Here is a 22082-nt window from a genome sequence, read left to right on the forward strand (position 1 = left end):
ATGACGGTGTAACTTTTTTTTTAATTAATAACTTTTCTCCTTATACTATGTCGTATTTTGTTGAGTGATACAGGTAGGGACAGATAATTGGATACACATAAAAATTTAAATTTAGTTACACATGGCTGACCAGCGAATAGCAGACGCATCCTAGTCCAAATATCGTCCCCCTTTCCTTTTCCGACCCATAGAAATTGTTAACTGGAATTGATACAGTACGAAAAAATTACACCGTCTAAAGAACTTCTCTGTCAGATGCATATTTAACCCATGTTAATTACTACCACTGTTTTGCACAACTGTACTGCTGTAAGTTGTAGCATGTATATTTGTAAGCGTCGTTCAACTATCTTCGGCTGCTCCCTTTTTTGTAAGAATGCATTAGAAGTTTAGGAAAAAGTTTAGGGACATTCGCAGCGTTCATTCACGCTTTTATTGTTTCGTTCACAAGAGCCATTTTTTCGCCTAGTATAATGGATAGTCGCGGAAACTGAGAAGATATACTTATTAGGCAGATGTTCGATTACCAGAGGGCTAATTCAGATATCATGGGCAATTTCCAAATGTGTAGTCTAGGAAGTATCCTTTTCTGACAGTGCTATGGTTCCAAAAATGACTTACTAATAACTTCTGAGAAGTATACGCAACTTTTACTACAAAAATCGTGTTACAGTCTCACTGCAGGAAGTTTATTGTACATTGACTTGTTTTCAGTGTTCCTTGATAATATCACACTGTTTATTTACTTTATTGCACTTTATACGCCCCTTTTTAATACTTGAGATGTAACTGATACGACATGATCTCGGGTAACTTGATTCACTCAAGTTGCTAGGGACAGACCGAGATGCTGCAATGAGAAACATAGTATGGGCTAAATATTGAATTGTTAGGTCATAATTATAAAACGCACGAGATAGGGCGAGCAGTACTGTTATAATGGTAACATACAGTCAGATGGTATCACAAATACTCAACTTGCACAGTATTTTGAACTTGTAGCAGTACGCACTTATTGCACACATCATCTCACCTACATCTCTATTGAATGTACAGCTATGGAGACTTAATGTAGCTTAAGTAAGGAAAACAAAAGAGTATCTTAATCCGCTAGTATCTACTTATCTTTTATGCAAGGGGGAACAGCTATGGAGTCCATCACAACTGACAAAATAGTTTTTATTGCGGAGTAAGTGATAAAGCAAGCTGCGTGTCACAACGTGAGAGTTGCACTTAATGTGAAAATTAATCAAGCATATCTCACGGAGGGACAGACTGCGTATTTCGTTCTTAGTTCTGTCACAATGACATATGAAGAAGAATGATGAGCATTGTTTGTCCTCTTTCTTCCATAATTGGATTTGCCTGGAGTGAATTAGGAAACCATGGAAAACTCGTATTAAGAGGACGGATAGGGAGACAGAGAGAAAATGAGAAAATTGTACCTTTACTCAGCTTGTATAATTTTGTTTCCGTGCGTATCGAATGCTGAAACTACTGTCATGAATCTTCAATTACCTGCTGTCGAATTCTGTCGCGTGTGTAGTCTGTTGACGAGTCTGCTGATGGCAATTATACTATACCTACATTTAATTGTACCTAATCTTCGTCCTGAAGACTATTTAAAAAAAGCACAGGCCGTATTTCCCGCGTTACGGAACGGAACACATAGCTCCGAGCGGGCGGAATTGGTACTAATTCTCAGCTACTGTCAGTAGTCGGTTAGTGTCGGTTCAGCAGTTGATGCTTGGTGTACTTAAGGTAAGCTTAATCAATGACTTTACTCTCAAAAGTATTGGCGCATTAGACGCTACAGATAGTATTTTGTACAGAGAGGTGCTTGTTACATCTTTAATAAGGCCGTAAATGTTTTACTTGCGTCCGATGCAAGTCTGGCTGTCATGAGAAACCGGTATCGTCTGCTACGCTTCGTGTTGTAAATAAGCGGTTTCAAGTATTTGATGCAGTCAGCGACAATGTAAATTGTTTGTACCTGTTCTGTATGATTCGTTGGGCGGTGTGTGGAGTGATCTTGATTGTAACGGATCGCGGATAAACACTTTATGTGAGGGCTTTAACTTACGGCGTACTCTGTGGTACATATTCTCAAAATAAGTTTTAAATTTCATGTTGACATTTTATATGTAACATTTAATTTGTGGGTCATCTAATCCGACAGATTATCATTTTGAACATTTTAAAACATGTATTTAGTGTTATCCATGAACTGTTTTCTTTTTCGGCTTTTAGGATACAACTAAAACATACGACTTTGTAGCCGTAAGTAAGTACATAAAACTGCAACCAGTCACATTTTGCCTCAGTATTGTGACGGTAATTTTATGTCGAGACACTGTGCTTGTAGTCTTATGTTACTCATTAAACGCATGAACGCATACTTGTTTTTGTTTTTCTTTTTTTCTTTTAGTGTAGACAGTATGCAATCTGTTGCACAGATAGTTTTATTTGGCACCACGCACAATAAAGTGTCTTGCAGAGTGTAGACGTAAATTTGTCATTTACTTCCTTCTTCTGATATGCTGTGGAACCAGCAAAGCATTTACAACTGACTTTTGCGTTTTTTTTAACCAAAAGAAAAAGTTCTCTCTCTCTCTCTCTGTGTGTGTGTGTGTGTGTGTGTGTGTGTGTGTGTGTGTGTGTGTATAGAGTTATTCACACAAGCTATTCTTCCACTATTTTGTGTTGTGTCGAGTTATTCACACAAGCTATTCTTCCACTATTTTGTGTAAATGGCGATTCTCTTTGTTTTTATATTCACTCTTGCATATTTTGTCTAACTTGGAGAGACACTATTATTCTAATATTTTCCTTCGGTGTTATTGCGTCTTCCGGTATAACAGCACCTTTTATTCCGTCTGGCAGTAATAAGGATGCCTTATTCTCAAGTTTCCTTCCGCTCCTATACGATCCTGCTGTTCTAGATAAATGTGACCATTTAAGTCTTGGTTGGCATATTTAAGCTGTGTGTGTTACAACCGTCGATGACACAGACTAATACTGCTAAAATGTGCCTTCAGTATCAAGACACACAGCAAATTTGAATTCTGGAAAATGTCTGTAAAGATCCTGAATACCACTTTGTAGCATTTCCAAATTGGCACTATATTTTCTCGTATTTACTTAGCCTTTTATACGAACACTATACACTGCCAATGCAACGAGAATGAGTAGGAAAGTGAACTAGAGGCATTTCCTTAACATCATTCAAATTTATTACGACATAAATCATTGTGGGCTTATCATTACAGGAGTTTTTCTGATACTTAACCCTCTCTCGCCAGCTTCTATGCGCAATACGTCTCCTGCTCAAAAAGATTCCTTTGATTCGTAGACATCAATATTCTATAAAACATATTTTGCACAATTATCGTAACCTCGACCACACTTCTTTGGATGAAATTCGTATGGCATAGCTTCCTAAAGTAAACCAGTACACGGCTGTTTCGTGATGCTTCCAGAACGTGCTTTCACAGCGTGTTATTCATTTGATATCTTACTTATCCCATAGATCTTATTTGGTTTATCATATTCTTCTTCTCGTGTCCATATTGTGCATGGAATTCGGCTTTCCTACACAAATTCTTAATACCTGTTCTTATCAACGGCGCCCATGCGATAGTTTGTAGGGAGGTGGGGGCGGCTAGACCCGGGGGGGGGGGGGGGGGGGGTAAGGAGTATTTTTTAATATTCTGGAAGACGAATGGCAACTTGTAAGTAGTCTAAATAGTTACAGTTCCGACCCTGTTCAAAACCTACGTAATACCGACTTTTAAATCACTCTCTTGGAACAAAAACATCTGACTACACAGTACTTTTTGCCTTTGTCTGAGAACTTGCCCCCCCCCCCCCCCCCCCTCACTTGCCACTGTATGGGCGCCCTTGGTTCTGATTCAAATGGCAGCTGCAGTTTGAGTGCCCTCTGGTTTTACTCTGTATTATCTATACTATCCCCGAGCACTGTTTTTGTCAAAAAATCGATTAGGTTAACTGAGTCTCCCTAGCGCACGACGTTTATTAAGCATCTAACGTTAAATGTATGTCCGTATAGCGTTGATTTGATAGATTTGTAGGCGTCTGCAAGAAGACCGGAACATTATGATTAGGTTATTGTTATGTTCAATTATAGCAAACATTCGGATATAATTTTTCAAAACAAGTAACTAAGTGTACAATGATGATAGACTGAGTTATTCTTTCCGTTTAACGGCATAAAAGTTGCGATGAATGCAGCTACTCCGTGAAATGAAAATTGCGGGACGCATTTCTATTAGGCCTATTTGTAGAGTTCACATACTCTCTTGTATTGGTCTACATTAATTCGGTTTTCTGAACGCAGACCAGTCTGCGCTTGTTCCTTACACACTTCCTGAAATATTGGAATCAAATAGTCTAGAAGCAAATTTGCAGAAGGTAGACTTCACTGATTCTGCGAGATTTAAATTTCCCGAAAGCCTACCCCCTTCAGTTAGTCAAATCAATGTACACTTCTTGTGTTGTCCAGGAAGGTGGTAAGATGCAAAAGAGCCAACTTCTATTCGAAAGAAGTGTCCTTCATACCTGTGTCACGCATTTTTATTAGATTTAGCGTTGATTCTCTAAACCTCTTCACACGCATGACGGTATGGTTTCTTTAACAGAGCTTTAAGCCAAGGGTACATATTTAAAAGCTGATATGGACCAGGGCCAGATAAACGAGATTCGCGTTTAGGTGCCTTCCCCCTCCCTCACTTAGATTTTCATAGAAACGTAAATTTATTTAGAAAAGTAATACAACATTTCAAAATTTTAAACATGGCTGAAGCAGCAACTGTTAAAAATCTTCACGGTAAATAACAGCCAGACAGTTGAAGGATAAAGATTTATTGAAATCCTTGACACGGTTTTGGTATATCTAAATATACCTTCATCAGAAGCAAAAATGCAGCTGAACAGGATGACACCTTCGTTAGCAAAAAACTCAGCAACAACTGGGATAGGAGAAAAACAAACGGTTATAGCTTTAAGTAACCATGGAAATTGCCAAAGTATTACAAGCACAAAAACTTTTAGTAACTTACTAAAATCACATCCTGCAGTAGAGATACATAAAACAATCGTGCCAAAGGCGGCACCAGCAGTTAAGATTAAAATATCACCTCCATCTGTACAGCTTAATTATGAAGAGAAAACACTAGTGCCTTCTATCGTTGAATATGTTCCTTAGCGCAAGCTTCACCTGTGTGTCACTAGGACACAGGCAAATCGGTGTTCATATTTTTCATTGTATGCAGGTGGTTTAAATGGTTCTGATATGTTTTATTTATTAAGACAGAGGGTTTGAATTAGCACAACCCTTAAAATTTTGAAGCGCATGAGTGTGTATCCTAGGTTTTAACGTGCGCGAGTGTCTCGTGCATACCGCAAGTGCCCTCTCGGTGAAACTGTCTGCCCTAGTGCTTCCACTCCCTCTTCACGCTAGTTCACAAGCTAAGTAGAGAGAGTATGCTGCGTTCGCATCGACCATCTTTTCATAATTAAGCTGTACAGATGGAGGTGATATTTTAACTACTGGAGCCGCCTTTGGTGCGATTGTTTTGTGTATCTCCACTGCAAGACGTGATTTTAGTAAATGACTAAATGTTTTTGTGCTTGTAATACTTCGGTAATTTTCATGGTTACTTAAAGCCATAAGCGTTTGTTTTTCCTTATATCTCAGTTATGTTGCTACGTTTTTTGCTAATAAAGGTGTCATCCTGTTCAGGTGTATTTTTGCTTCTGATGAAGGTATATTTCGATATACCGAAACCGTGGTCAAGGATTTCAATAAATCTTTATCCTGCAACTGTTTGGCTGTTATCATTTACCGTATAGTAATACAACTCAATTGCTTTAAATGCGCTGCAGTGCACTCGTCTGTTTTTCAAAGCCAACGCTGTTGCTCCACGGGCCCAACTGCATCATTCTGAAGGGCGGAGTCTAGCAAACACCAGAGTTCAATCTCCTTATTCACTCGTTGGGCCCGCCGTGCGGTAATCGCCTAGCAAAGTCAGTTGTTATTGGTTTTTTCCGTCTTGAGCTAGCTGCAATTTAATTAAAGAGCATTTTACACCGGACGAGTTTCGCTTCCCTGGTTTTTCTGCAAATCGGATAATATGTTTGTACTTTGGACACGTATGTTTGTACATGTCACAGAACAACCACGGAAGATGCTTTATAAATAAAAGCAAAACGCGCCTGGTGTAAAATTCTCTTTAATTAAATTGCAGTAAGCTCAAGTCGGAGAAACCAATAATAACTGATTGTAACAGGTGCTGCCGAAGAGGGACATGCAAAAAAAACACCTACCAAAATATTCACTGCTAACTGGGTTATGTGCAGGTGCTCGCTTAAGGTGTCACCATTATATAGGTGGGACGGGTCACACTAATATCCTTTGAGGGCCGCATGCGATTTACTTCGTCACCATCTCCCAATCACTCATTCACACACTGTGTTCCGTAACTCTCATGGCCTTCGGGGATATGGAACAATAATGTTATGCATTAACTGACAGAAGCAACCAACGCAGGCTACAATCAGCTAAGACTACTGCTAAGCAACTAACGTTGATGACTCTGATAATCACTTGAAGACGGTTGATTATTATGGCACTTAAATCTGTATTACACGTGTCATCGTCGTCTTCAGTCTGAAGGCTCATAGGATGCGGCTCTCCGTATATTCTACTCTGTGGAAGCCTCTTCATCAGTGCAGAGCTATTACAACTTACATACACTTGAGCTTGTAACGATACTCGTATGTAGGCGAGTGATTTGGCCGCCTGGAGTAGGTATGAGGGAAGGAAGGTGAAATTATTGTACGCCTGAACGATAGCAGGCGCAGGGTTCAGGGCGCGCCGCGGCCGATCCGGCTACGTGACCGCTACGAGCGAGTCCAGGTACAAATACGAGCAGCCTCACCAGGAACGTGTAAATCTCAAAGCTGGGAATTTGGAAGACTGTTACTCGCATGGTCTTTGTGCAGGAATGCACAAAAAACGCTGAAAGATGGCTTCTTACAGCTCTTTGAAAATCTACACTGAAGAGTCATAGAAATTGATACACCTGCCTAATATCGTATAGGGCCCCCCGAGCACGCAAAAGTGCCACAACACGACGTGGCATGGACTCGACTAATGTCTGAAGTAGTGCTGGAGGAAACTGACACCATGAACCTGTAGGGCTGTCCATAAATCCGTGAGAGTACGAGGGGGTGGAGATCTCTTCTGAACAGCACATTGCAAGGCATCCCAGATATGCTCAATAATTTTCATGTCTTGGGAGTCTGGCGGTCAGCGGAAGTGTTTAAACCGAGAAGAGTGTTCCTAGAGCCACTCCGTAGCAATTCTGGACGTGTGGGGTGTCGCATTGTCCTGCTGGAATTGCCCAAGTCCATCGATATGCAAAATGAACATGAACGGATGCACGTTATCAGACAGGATGCTTACGTACGTATCACATGTCAGTGTCGTATTTAGTCATATCAGGGGCCTCTATCACTCCAACTAAACACGCTCCACACCATCAGAGAGCCTCTACCAGCTTGAACAGTCCACTGCTGACATGCAGGGTCCATGGATTCATGGGGTTGTCTCCATATCTGTACACGTCCATCCGATCGATATAATTTGAAACGAGACTCGTTCGACCACGCAAGATGTTTCCAGTTATCAATAGTCCAATGTCTGTGTTGACGGGCCCAGGCGAGGCGTAAAGCTTTGTGTCGTGCAGTCATCAAGGGTATACGAGTGGGCCAAATGCTTCACCGAATGGTTCGCACGCTGACATTTGTCGATGACCTAGCATTGAAATCTGCAGCAATTTGCGGAAGAGTTGCACTTCCGTCACTTTGAACAATTCTCTTCAGTCGTGGTTGGTCCCGTTCTTGCAGGATCTTTTTCCGGCCTCAGCGATGTCGGATATTTGATGTTTTAACGAATTCGTGATATTCATGGTATACTCGTGAAATGGTCATATGGAAAAATCCCTACTTCATCACTACCTCGGAGATGCTATAGCTCATCGTTCGTGCACCGAATATAATACCACGTTCCAAATCAGTTAAACCTTGATAACCTGCCACTGTAGCAGCAGTAACTGATCTAACACCTGCATCAGACATTTATCTTATATAGGCGTTGCCGACCGCAGCGCCGTATTCTGCCTGTTTACATATGTCTGTATTTGAATACACGTCTATACCAGTTTCTTTGGCGCTTCAGTGTATAATAATCTGCAGTCAAATAATAATGCAAATCTGACATCGTCGACCTCAGATAAGTGATGTGCATCCAGTGCCACAACAATATTTTCAGTATCTTAAAACTCCAGGCGTAAATATTTCGCAGTGAATAAATATTTTTGCCATGAACCTCTGAATGAACAGCTTTTAAACGCTTAATGCGATTTCATCGTACGATATCTCGCATTGCACTATAACTATGATCTCTGAAAGCTACGTATCTGTACCTATTTTATTTCTTGATTTGTTAAGTTTTTTATACAGTTTCATTATGCAAATTTTTGTCGGGAACATCGTATCTTCCACCATTACACAGAAATTGAATACAGCATGACTACTCATATTTTTTCATGCTTGTGTATTTATTTAATGAACTGTTTACTCTTGTGCCAGCAACTTTATTTAAATATTAATTGCAATTTATAATAAAAATTATGGCAATTTAATAAGTGGTCAGTTGCATGTGTTAGCTGACATCACCTTTGTAAAAGTGTGCCAAAAGACGCTCCTAACAAACAGGCGTAAATAATTTGTTTAAATAATCTTAACAATGATCTGTTGTCATTTGTCGTGAGCGCACTTGCACAAGAATACTGACTAATTTATTTATGGAAAAACCTAAATTTACAAATGGTTCAAATGGCTCTGAGCACTTTGGGCCTCAGCATCTGAGGTTATCAGTCCCCTAGAACTTAGAACCACTTAAACCTAATTAACCTAAGGACATCTCACACATCCATGCCCGAGGCAGGATTCGAATCTGCGACCGTATTGGTCGCGCGGTTCCACACTGAAGCGCCTAGAACTGCTGGGCCACACCGGCCGGCGTAAATTTACATTTATTGTGAATGGTCTGAGTGTGACCGAATGCTTATAAAATTTTTGTTTAAATATTGTTGTAATATATTAGTTTAGTCTGGGAGATGGTCGAGTTGAGTCAAATGATGTCTGTTGAACGACACATTTTTTTAGTGAAGAGCTCAAGGGAACTTTTAGGCGAATACTGGGAGTCAGACCTGCCTGTGGTAACGAATGGTATTCAGTCGTGGAGGTGTTTGAGACCGGGCGGTGAACGGTCGCTATCATGCTTCAACTTCTGAAGCGGTTTTGTAATTCGGGAAGTCTGAGTGTGCTCTAGAGTTGGACTCTTAACATTTTCCACTAGAATTACAGAACTGAGGATTGACAGGGCATGAATTACTATTATTTGTCTCGTGCGTGATAATTTCTAAATCATCATGTTAAACTCTAAACTGTTTCGAGTTGGTGAATATTTCGTGTATTGTGGTGATGAAATGGACTTCGTTTTTGCGTAACTTTACAGCTTTTGATACGGATACTTTGTCTGTATTTTAACTGAATATCGCAGGAACGCTTCCCGTTTATTGTAGATGTCATTTCTTGAATAAACACTATTCAACACAATTCTCTGTTGTATACATCAGTTACAGACGTTAGAATAGAACCTTTGTTATTATTCATTTAACTTCTTATTTGTATTTCCGTGTATTTTATCAACTTGAAATTCTAGTCAATGCATTGACTGTTTGACTGCAGGATCACAGCAACGAGTTAGCTGCGGAAAATAAAGGCAGCCATGTCCCTCGACCCTATGACTACATCGAACTATTCTTTTTAAACTGAGCTGTGCATAGCCCAAATACGTATAATAAGAAGACGCAAATAGTTTGGTCGTATGAGGTGCTGCGTGGAAGAGCAACCACCTAGCAGTAAGCGTTACGTACAATCGCAAGCCTCCTTATTGTAGTCAAGTCTTTGTATTCTTTTATATTCTTTTCACTTCTTCCCCCACTCATGCCTCCCTTCATTGCCAAGTTAACAATTCTTTGATATTTTAGTACGTTTCCTGTTAACCGAATAGTTTGGTTAGTCATGCTGTGACACAATTTTTTTCTTTCCGATTCGATTTAGTATTTCCTTATTACTCACTTCATATACCTATCTAATCGTCAGCATTATTCTGCGACGCCACATTTCAAATGTTATTTTACTGCTCAAATAGCAAAACTCATCTACTACCTTCAGAGTCCCATTTCCTAATGTAATTCCTTCAGCATCACACTGTTTAAATAGACTACATTCGATTACTCTTGTTTTACGTATGTTAATGTTTATCTTGCAACTTTTTTTTCCAAGACATTGTCCATTCCATTCAACTGATCTTCGAAGTCCACTGTTGTCATTGACGGTATTACAACGTCATCCACAAACCGCAATGTTTTTAATTCTCCTCCCTGACCGTTAATTACCTTTGCAAATTTCTTCTTGGTTTTCTTTACTTCCTGCTTGATGTATCCATTGAGTAACGTCGGGGTATACTACAACTCTCATTCCCTTCTCAACCACTGCTTTCTTTCACGTCCTTACACCTTCTCCCTGCTTCAGAATACAAAGTGTATATTGTAGTTAACATTGTCAAAAGCCTTCTCTAAATCTTCAAAAGATATAAACATTGATTTTCCTTTCTTTAGTTTATCTTAGAAGTTAAGTTGTAGATTCTGTATGGCCTAGGGTGGTCCTACATCTTTCCAGAAATGAAGGTAATCTTTCCGCAGATCATTCGTCTGTGAATAATCCGCGTTAATATTTTACAACCATGATTTATTTAACTGTTGGTTCGGTAATATTAATATCTAGTAGTACATGCCGTGTTTGGAATTGGGTTTCTTAAATTCTTCTCGAAGTCTGTGAGGGTATTTAGCATTTCGCGTACATTTTACGTACTAGGTAGAATAGTTTTGTTGATTCACTCAAAGGTCTAAATAATTTTGAGGGGGGATAATTATATATAGGGTGATTCCGTGATGCCTCAAAGTTTCTGGGATGATGGAGAAGGACAAACATATCAATCTGAAGTAAGTGACCCCGGCTTGGAAACAAACGTGTCGAAAGTTAAGAGCAAAACTTGTTCTGATGCCTCTGACAGTGGTTACATGTACCGGTACTGTTGTTGCTGAAGTTGTGGGGTAGGCAACTTTCAGAGGTGTATGTAGTATGGACCAGAACAAGAAAAAGTTCAGTAAATATGGTCTCCAAAATGCATACGTCAAGACCTTTAGACTAATGGTGGTGATGAGTTCCTGGACCAAACTGCTGAGGTCATCGGTCTCTAGGCTTACACACTACTTAATATAACTTAAACTAACTTACACTAATGACAGCACATACACCCATGCCCGAGGGAGGACTCGAAACCCCGACGCGGGGGGGGGGGGGGGGGGGGTGAGCCGCGCGAACCATGGCAACGCGCTTAAGACCTCACGGCTACTCCGCGCGGCTCTTTCTACATCTACATCTACATGGATACTCTGCAAATCTCATTTAAGTGCCTGGCAGAGGGTTCATCGAACCACTTTCACAATTCTCTATCATTCCAATCTCGTATAGCGCGCGGAAAGAATGAACACCTATATCTTTCCGTACGAGCTCTGATTTCCCTTATTTTATCGTGGTGATCGTTCCTCCCTATGTAGGTCGGTGCCAATATTTTCGCATTTTGAGGAGAAAGTTGGTGATTGGAATTTCGTGAGAAGATTCCATCGCAACGAAAAATACCTTTCTTTTAACGATATCCAGCCCAAATCCTGTATCATTTCTGTGACACTCTCTCCCATATTTCGCGATAATATAAAACGTGCTGCCTTTATTTGAACTTTTTCGATGTACTCCGAAAGTCTTATCTGGTAAGGATCCCACACGGCGCAGCGCTATTCTAAAAGAGGACGGACAAGCGTAGTGTGGGCAGTCTCCTTAGTAGGTCTGTTATATTTTCTAAGTTTCCTGCCAATAAAACGCAGTCTTTGGTTAGCCTTCCCCACAACATTTTCTGTGTGTTCCTTCCAATTTAAGTTGATCGTAATTGTAATACCTAGGTATTTAGTTGAATTTACGGCTTTCATATTTGACTGATTTATTGTGTAACCGAAGTTTGAGTTCCTCCACTCATGTGGATGACCTCACACTTTTCGTTATTCAGGGTTAACTGCCACTTTTCGCACCATTCAGATATCTCTTCTAAATCCCTTGTCAATAGCACTCAACACTTCATGTGAATAAAGAGCTAGTTGTTTAGACTAATGAATAATACTGTACTTACAATAACCAACGTGGTGATCTATAGTTTGCATAAGGGATGGCATCAAAGATGAAGAGAAGGTCTGAGGGTGATATAAAAGAACTAAAATTGCGATCTGGTCGGTAACATTGACATCAACCTCTTCATTAGGCATTCTGGGATGCTAATTCCGTTACCGCTAATGTTGGCATTCAACAAGCATGTCCTAGAACAAAATGTGCATGTCTCTTACAGTCACGTTATCGTCCAGTGATTGGTAATAATATGTTCTACAGAATTATTCTTTTTTTTGTTCTGTAACCCAGTCGCAAGAAAGGGAACCCTTACGTATCACTTGGTTGTCCGTCAGTTAAGATACCTCTTCACAGGAAATGATAGAGATACCAACTTGAAATTTATGTAATATACTAAGGTTGACGGTCCCTTGGCTATGTAAGAAACTTAAAAATTGTATGTCCATGTAATAAAAAATGTCCATTTGTTACACATTTAAATACTCGCAAACTCCCTCATCAAAACGTATAGTGTGCTTTCCGTTGACCTATAATCGTGAGTTTGGACAGAAGCCAGATTTCACAGTACAAGTAAAGGAAAATAATGCGAAAAGGTGCCGGCGGAGGTTCGGGCCCTCTCTCGGGCGTGTGTGTGTGTGTGTGTGTGTGTGTGTGTGTGTGTGTCCTTAGGATAATTTAGGTTAAGTAGTGTGTAAGCTTAGGGACTGATGACCTTAGCAGTTAAGTCCCATAAGATTTCACACACATTCATTCATTCAATGCGAAAAGCGCGTACCTAGAAACCGATAAGTCGCGAGATCGAATTTCAATCGGTCCATGAATTTGTCACTCTTCGGTTTAACGTAGCCTTCACCTCTCAACGAAGTGAAGAGTCGTCATAAGCGACACATGGTTCGGTTTCTACGTTAGTTCTAATTCCATGTTCCTCGATTGGATAACTGGGGTAGGTTAGGGACATGAAGGTCGCCTAAGTGGCGTCCAATTGAAAGGCTTTTATCAGGCTACTGAGCCACATGTAATTATTGTTATTATCTATATACATAATTTTGCATGCAGCTTCCAGAGTACGAGTCCTGCTCGCACGACTCCGGTTATTTTTGGGTAATTTATGAGTTCAGGCTACTGCGACATTATTTAAACAAGCTTTTACGGTCACTAATAAAGCTCAGGCTCAGTTAGGAAATGGTGCGGGGCGTAAAGACCGTTGCCTGTTTACTGGGTTGCTTCTGAATTTTTCTTGAACTACACTACTGGCCATTAAAGTTGCTACACCACGAAGATGATGTGCTACAGACGCGAAACTTAACCGACAGGAACAAGATGCTGTGATAGGCAAACGATTAGCTTTTCAGAGCATTCACACAAGGTTAGGCGCCGATGGCAACACCTACAACGCGCTGACACGAGGAAAGTTTCCAACGGATTTCTCATACAGAAACAGCAGTTGACCGGCGTTGCCTGGTGAAACGTTGTTGTGATGCCTCGTGTAAGGAGGAGAAATGCGTACCATCACGTTTCCGACTTTGATAAAGGCCAGATTGTAGCCTATCGCGATTGCAGTTTATCCTATCGCGACATTGCTGCTAGCGTTGGTCGAGATACAATGACTGTTGGTAGAATATGGAATCGGTGGGTTCAGGAGGGTAATACGGACCGCCGTGCTGGATCCCAATGGCCTCGTATCACCAGCAGTCGAGATGACAGGCATCTTATCCGCATGGCTGTAACGGATCGTGCAGCCACGTCTCGATCCCTGAGTCAACAGATGGGGACGTTTGCAAAACAACAACCATCTGCACGAACAGTTCGACGATGTTTGCAGCAGCATGGACTATCAGCTCGGAGACCATGGCTGCGGTTACCCTTGACGCTGCATCACAGACAGGAGCGCCTGCGATGGTGTACTCAACAACGAACCTGGGTGCACGAATGGCAAAACGTCATTTTTTCGGTTGAATCCAGGTTCTGTTTACAGCATCATGATTGTCCCATCCGTGTTTGGCGACATCGCGGTGAATGCACATTGGAAGCGTGTATTCGTCATCGCCATACTGGCTATCACCCGGCGTGATGGTATGGGATGCCATTGGTTACACGTCTCGGTCACCTATTATTGGCATTGACGGCACTTTGAACAGTGGACGTTACATTTCAGATGTGTTACGACCCGTGGCTCTATCCTCCATTCGATCCCTGCGAAACCCTACATTTCAGCAGGATAATTCACGACCGCATGTTGCAGGTCCTGTACGGGCCTTTCTGGATAGAGAAAATAGACTGCTGCCCTGGCCAGCACATTCTCCAGATTTCTCACCAACTGAAAACGTCTGGTCAATGGTGGCCGAGCAACTGGCTCGTCACAATACGCCAGTCACTACTCTTGATGAACTGTGGTATCGTGTTGAAGCTGCATGGGCAGCTATACCTGTACACGCAATCCAAGCTGTGTTTGACTCAATGCCCAGGCGTATCCACGCCGTTATTACGGCCAGAGGTGGTTGTTCTGGGTACTGATTCCTCCGGATCTATGCACGCAAATTGCGTGAAAATGTAATCACATGTCAGTTCTAGTATAATATATTTGTCCAATGAATACCCGTTTATCATCTGCATTTCTTCTTGGTGTAGCAATTTTAATGGTCAGTAGTGTAGTCCATACAAATCATCGTAAATCAAAATTCAGATGTGCGCATTGTTTCTTATACTAGATTGTGTGTCACCGCAATGTGACCTCGCTCAGGTACGCTGCGGCGAACCCAATCATTAGCAGTGTCTCTATAACAAATCGATAGCACATTTTAAGGCTGGGCTTCAAACAGAATGTCTCCAATTAACGGAAGTTGAAATAATAAAGTTGTGCCTTATTCTGATTTTGTCTGACAAACCTGGACAAATTAAGTACGTGGTTAGGATCTCGCTGCCGGCGAAAATGGTGTAGTGTGTGTTTTCAAATTACCTTTAGTAACTTAAGGGTAGCTGCAAGACCATGAAAATACAGAATGTTCGGAAATTCCCGTTACAAACTTCTCGGACTTATAGAGGGGAGTGAGTACATAATATTTTAAATACTAACACGTGTCCGGAAACTTATCGTTTCCTTTCTACAAGGGTTTCACTTCAGATGTATAACGCGTCCACGTCTGCTGAGTTGCTTGTCACGGTATGCAATAGGGTAGATGGAATGACGTGTACCACGTCAGACGGTCGCCTGATGTCATTTGAGGTCGTGTGCAAAGTTTACTTTACGAGACTTCTGTAGAGTCAGAGGAAGATCTGCTGGCACGAGTTCTGGTCGCCGCACTAGTTATTGAAGAGATACCAGCTGGGATGCGAAGTGTGCACCAGAACATGCTTCGTAGGTAGACTGTCTGTAACAATGTTGGTGGCTGCCACATCGAGTCGGTGTTGTAATGCACCAGTACTGTTCTGTACCTACAGTATGCTGGGTTTCGTTTTCTTTTGGAATCATGTAAACACGTAATGTTTAAGTGCTAATACAAACAAATGCGCTTAAGTGATAAATGGATGTTGCGTTATGTTTCCTTTCGAATTGTTATCTAATAATTGTACTGCGTCGCGTCTAATTCAGTTCTCAAGCCGAAGTGGATGGGTTAAACATCTGAACCGAAACTGTCCTTTACAAAATATTGTGTACTCACTCCCCTCTACAAGTTCTTGAAGCTCGTAACGGGAATTTCCAAACACACTGTGTTTTGATTAGATTATGAACTGGTGGCAGGAGATTAGTTGTTTCCATTTTGCGGGAACACACACACACACACACACACACACACACACACACACACACACACACACAAATATGTTAAAATTGCTGACTCCTAAGGCTCTGAGCACTATGGGACTTAACATCTATGGTCATCAGTCCTCTAGAACTTAGAACTACTTAAACCTAACTAACCTAAGGACAGCACACAACACCCAGCCATCACGAGGCAGAGAAAATCCCTGACCCCGCCGGGAATCGAACCCGGGAACCCGGGCGTGGGAAGCGAGAACGCTACCGCACGACCACGAGATGCGGGCCCTGACTCCTAACAATTGTTATTGCAGTGGAAGGCGATGTGTGACAAACAATGGAAAGCAAGACACGGATAACATATGTGACAGATAAAGAATGTGCATTTAATAAGTAGCTTAGAACTGGAAATTATAGCGCTGTTTGGTTAGAATGTACCAACTCTAACTTAGAGGAGGTAACTACAGCTATTTCGCCGACATGCAGGGAAAAGACAAAACATTTGTTTAGTTGTTTGTCTCCATAGCATGGAAAGGGTATGTGTCTGGAAGCGTTTTGCTGGTCGGACCACAGCCGAGAAGTTGATAAGAGGAATTACTGTAAAAACATTCTACATAAAGAGCTTCCTTAGCAGGAAATGTAGTGTAATTATATTTTCTAAAGGTTGTACTGCAACATTCTTCACACTAAACATTGATATACGTTACTTAACACGATTATAAAACACTATGTCATAAGAATGTACAGTCGTGGACAAAACGAGCGAGACCCCTCGCCTTTTCGTTATGCTGACCCGTACAGCTTTAAAGTCTGCTACACAGCATAACAGGCAAGGCGACGAAGTGCTACCAACCTACTAAGCACAGACATGAAATTGAAAAACAATCCGAAGTCTGTCAGACTGTTTTCAATCATGTGTAAGACTATATTTAATGCTGATTAGTGTGTTAACCACAACACCTAAACATAAGATATAAATGAAAGAAGAAACGCTAATTAGTACCAACTGTACTAATAAAAATGAATTTCAGCTTATCGAGATAACACAACTGTTTTAGTAAGACATAGTAACCCAGCTCGTTACGAATTAGCAAAATATTACGTGCATTCGGCCGCGAAATTGTCTGTGTCAACGTTCAGACCAGTCATACTGGATTACCGTTGCTGACCTTCCATGAAAGTGCGCAAATTTAGCAATGCGTGAAGATTCATAACGAAATTCAGTTAAAAATCATTCAGTGCCACACTTAAGTCAATTCAATTACTGACAGAAGCGGAAAAACGTATGCAGTAACAAGTATGAAATTCTACAAGTGTTTCATATCGACATCCACACGGCGCCGGTACAGAAAAAAGGTAGCAATTAAACGTATTGGGGGCGCGAGAATTTCTTAAAATTGCTTTACTGATAGTCTATCTGCCTCAATCGAGATTAGAACCGAAAACAAACCAGACATCCCTTGCAGTGGCAAACACCTTTCACTACGCTAGCAGACAACCCAGGCAAACAGCCCTCTATTATTACCCCAGATATGAATAAGTCGGCAATTTCGCAATGAAAATGGCAAAATGATCTGCGGTTTCTGTTGCATAGAGCTTTCTGGACTCAAAAGCATGTATTGTCTACCTTTATGTCACCGCTTCTGTGACAATCATTCGGGATGTTTATCGAAATAACAAAATACTGTTATTAGCGAGTAAACTTAGTAGGATAGTTGTGCACCACTCCAGGAAATAAACTGCGACGTAGCTGCCAAACGTATTCTACAATGTTTAGAATTCTCCATTAGACGTGCCACAGCCAGAAAACGTTCATTAGCCGAAGTGTTCCTTAAGGTAGCTAGCAATGAGAATGCTCGCACATCTAAAACAGGGTGGCATTAATAGTGGGATCTGAATTACCACGTGTATAAGCAAATGGATTTTACTTGCATTCCTGTAAACGTGATTCAGATCGAAAGCGTAGCTACGATTAATATGTTGATTTATCGACTGCAACTGGAACATTTCGAATAACGAGTAGGGGAAATTATTATGCGGCCCTCATCTTCAGTAACTGTGGTAGCTATTTTCGTTGTTGGGATTTCGTCACGGAAATCGGTAAAAATGGAACCTTACTAGTCTCACTTTCTTGACCGTCTATTTGTTTACCCAACCCTTAAAACCCGTTAACGTCGAGTACGGGTGGACATAGTAAGCGGATAGGTGTCGCACTTCCTGCGGTATACGGTCGCTTGGTGGTGTAAAAAAGTGAGCTACGTCAACGCAATCTAAAGATACGGCCGTTTATGTAAAGAAAATTTACGCGAAAGGTCAAAAAATGGCTCTAAGAACTACGCGACAAAACTACTTAGATCATCAGTCCCCTAGACTTAGAACTACTTCAACCTACCTAATCTAACACACATCCATGCCCGGGGAAGGATTCACTTCTGGTGAATGATTTTCTGCGCAGTCCATTTAAGAAAGAATAACTGAAATATATTTGATGTTACGGAAGAGGAATGACGCCTAATTCATTTGCCCTTGTCTTTATTCATGATGTTAGATTCGCAATCTGAGCACACATACTATCCATAACCACACTTTAGATCAAAGTCATAGTCACATATATGCGAATACAACAAATTTGCTTATACTTGAGGTATTTCGTTTCCCACGAAGTGGTGGCAGATGATGCTGTGGCGTCTTCGAAGCGCGAGCTTCTCCAGTGCTAGCTATCTCAGCACATAAGCTGAGCGATCTTGCATAGTATGTTGGTAGCACTTCTTCGCCTTGCCTGTTACGCTGTGTAGCAGACTATAAAGCTGTGCGGATCGGCATAACGAAAAGGCGAGGGGTTTCGCTCGTTCTGTCGACAACTGTACCTACTTTGATGTTTCAATATTATTTCCGCCTTTTGCATTTTGATCGTTTACCGGACAAGAGATTGTAACATGTGAAAGTCATTTTTGTTGTAAAATGTTTTTAATTGGGTCTTAAATGTTTGTAAACAGTGGTGACTCGTGAATATATCTTTAGCGTGTTCACAAATTTTTAGATTCAGATAAATTTAAGAGTGTTAAAGTAATAGCATCTGCTGCATAACAGTTACGCTTATCAGCAGCCACTGCCAATAATAATAACGACAGTAATAATAATAAAGTAATAATAATAATGCGAATTATAACTTACCTTACAAAAGAAAGAATTGTTTTTGTGGAATTTTGTTGTTTTCTACATAATTAAGTACAGTTTAGAGCAATAATGAAGTAATGTGTTAGCTTTGGCAACTCTCCACTTCGCATTTTTGTGTAAATGAGTCTTCGTTCTTTTTCATTTTTTCGTAGAAATGTACAAGATCCCTTATAGACGTATTAGTTCACGAATTTACTTCCGGGCTGAAAATAAGATATTCTTACGCTGCACCCACACAATAATTTGTGCTAACTGTACACTTCCTTGTTCAACGTTCGCTTGCAGTCACGCTTATCTGATTTTGTCACTCTCTCAATGAAAGGATCTGTTCGCGGGGACCGTAATTCTTTGTGGCTAACTTTTCGTGGTAATTTACTTTTCTGTTCCTAGAATGAGACTTTCACTTTGCAGTGGAGAGTGCACTGATATGAAACTCTCTCGCAGGTTAAAGCTGTGTGTTGGACCGATACTCGAACTCGGGACCGTTGCCTTTGGCGGGCAAGTACTCTACCGACTGAGCTACCCAAGCACGGCTCACGACCCATTCTCACACCTTTACTTTCCTGTTAGCATTTAAAATAGCTTCAACATAGCTCATGGTTACACTGCACACGAAAGCCGATACCCACAGAGTAAGCAACCAACTCCAAATACAAAATGCCGTTTATGGAAATGATTAAACTCAAGCGTTGATGTTTACCAACATGGTCACTTGACTAGAATACAAATGAGCGCTGAGGTCCATAGGGGCGTAAAGCACACCATCATCGATCCATAATTTAAGAGAGAATATCAGAGAAATCAGTGATACAGCTTTTCGTGAATTTTCATATACACAGTGTTGGCCTATAGTACAGATAAACCTGACTCACCATGAGATCAACAGAGTCAAGAAGCAAGATGATACAATCTCACAATCGACGGTGATGTGGTTAGGCACTCACGATTCTCAGCGCCTCAAATGGATCACTGTGTGATAAAACTCATAACTTAACATACTAACTCATTCAGAAATCCACAAAATAGGTTTACTGTCAGTACAAATTTAACATATACTGACGCCTCATCTAATTTTACTACAGTTTGTAGTGAGCAAATTAGCATATCTGAGGAGTGTGCTATCATCTAGCAGGATTTATGCCGAGCGAAAGGGGATAAAAGTGTGCTGCAGTGTGATACTACCTGGTGGCATTGACATAAACTTCTAGTTGAGTAGTAAGGGCTAGCTGTGAACATCGTGAATCGTGCACGTTGTTTATCAAATCCGTATGTATTTGGCCTGTAGGGCTAGAGCTCCTAAAAACACAGGCTGGCGCATCCGCCATTTTGCTTCCCAACGAATGCTAAACTCAGCACGTAGCTTATGCGAACTGTGTTGTTTTGTTCAAGTTTTCTTAAATATACACATCAGAAAAAGTTTGGCATCACCACGGTTCCCAGAACTCCTGAAGAAAGACGTTTACTGTGGATATTGTGTCACAGACACAGTCCCTTTGACTGTTCAGAAATGTCACTAAACCCGCCCAAAGATGTAAACAAACATGCATGAGCAGGGCCTATTAGACGGAGGGGTCCGACAGCCGATCAGTTCGAGTCATCCCACCAGGAAGGAGGTACACGGCTAGTGTTGTCTGTAGTACAACCATGCCTAGACGGTCAATACCGCGGTTCGATCGCGTCCGCATTGTTACTTTGTGCCAGGAAGGGCTCTCAACAAGGGAAGTGTCCAGGCGTCTCGGAGTGAACCAAAACGATGTTGTTCCGAGATGTAGGAGATACAGAGAGACAGGAACTGTCGATGACATGCCTCGCTCAGTGCGCCCAAGGGCTACTACTGCAGTGAATCACCGCTACCAATGGATTATGACTGGGAGGAAACCTGATGGCAACGCCACCATGTTGAATAATGCTTTTCGTGCAGCCACTGATCTACATCTACATCTACATTTATACTCCGCAAGCCACCCAACGGTGTGTGGCGGAGGGCACGTGTTACGACTCACTGTGCACAATAGGCTGCATGATGCGCAACTTCAATCCCGATGTCCATGGCGAGGTCCATCTTTGCAACCACGACGCCATTCAGTGCAGTATAGATGGGTCGAACAACATGCCGAATGGACCACTCAGGATTGACATCATGTTCTCCTCACCGATGAGTATCGCATATGCCTTCAAGCAGACAATCGTCGGAGACGTGTTTGGAGGCAGTCCGGCCAGGCTGTGAACGCCTTAGACACACTGTCCAGCGAGTGCAGATAGGTGGACGTTCCATGCCGTTTTAGGGTAGCATTATGTGGGGCCGACGTCGCTGGTGGTCATGGAAGGCGCCGTTACCGCTGTTAGATACGTGAATGCCATCCTCCGACCAATAGTGCAACCATATCGGCAGCATATTGGCGAGGCATTCGTTTTTATGGACGACAATTCGCGCCCCCATCGTGCTCATCTTGTGAATGATTTCCTTCAGGATAACGACATCGCTTGACTAGAGTGGCCAGCATGTTCTCCAGACATGAACCCTATCGAACATGCCTGTGATAGATTGAAAAGGGCTATTTATGGACAACATGATCCACCAACCACTCTGAGGAATCAACACCGAATCGACGTTGAGGAGTGGAACAATCTGGACCAACAGTGCCTTGAACTTGTGGATAGTATGCCACGACGAATACAGGAATGCATCAGTGCAAGAGGACGTGCTGCTGGGTATTAGAGGTACCGGTGTGTACAGCAATCTGGACCACCACCACCT

At 41.5% G+C, this 22082-nt stretch overlaps 1 long non-coding RNA gene across 1 annotated transcript in view; it reads left to right on the forward strand.

Moving 5' to 3' along the window:
• The first annotated feature begins 1704 nt into the window (after window positions 1-1704).
• Window positions 1705-22082, forward strand: part of LOC126185186 (uncharacterized) — a 38510-nt gene continuing 18132 nt past the window's right edge. Inside the window, exon 1 of the long non-coding RNA XR_007536979.1 lies at window positions 1705-1761. This is a non-coding gene — a long non-coding RNA (uncharacterized LOC126185186). The remainder of the gene's footprint in view (window positions 1762-22082) is intronic.

The sequence above is a fragment of the Schistocerca cancellata genome, chromosome 4, assembly GCF_023864275.1.
Source record: "Schistocerca cancellata isolate TAMUIC-IGC-003103 chromosome 4, iqSchCanc2.1, whole genome shotgun sequence".
Lineage (NCBI taxonomy): Eukaryota > Metazoa > Arthropoda > Insecta > Orthoptera > Acrididae > Schistocerca > Schistocerca cancellata.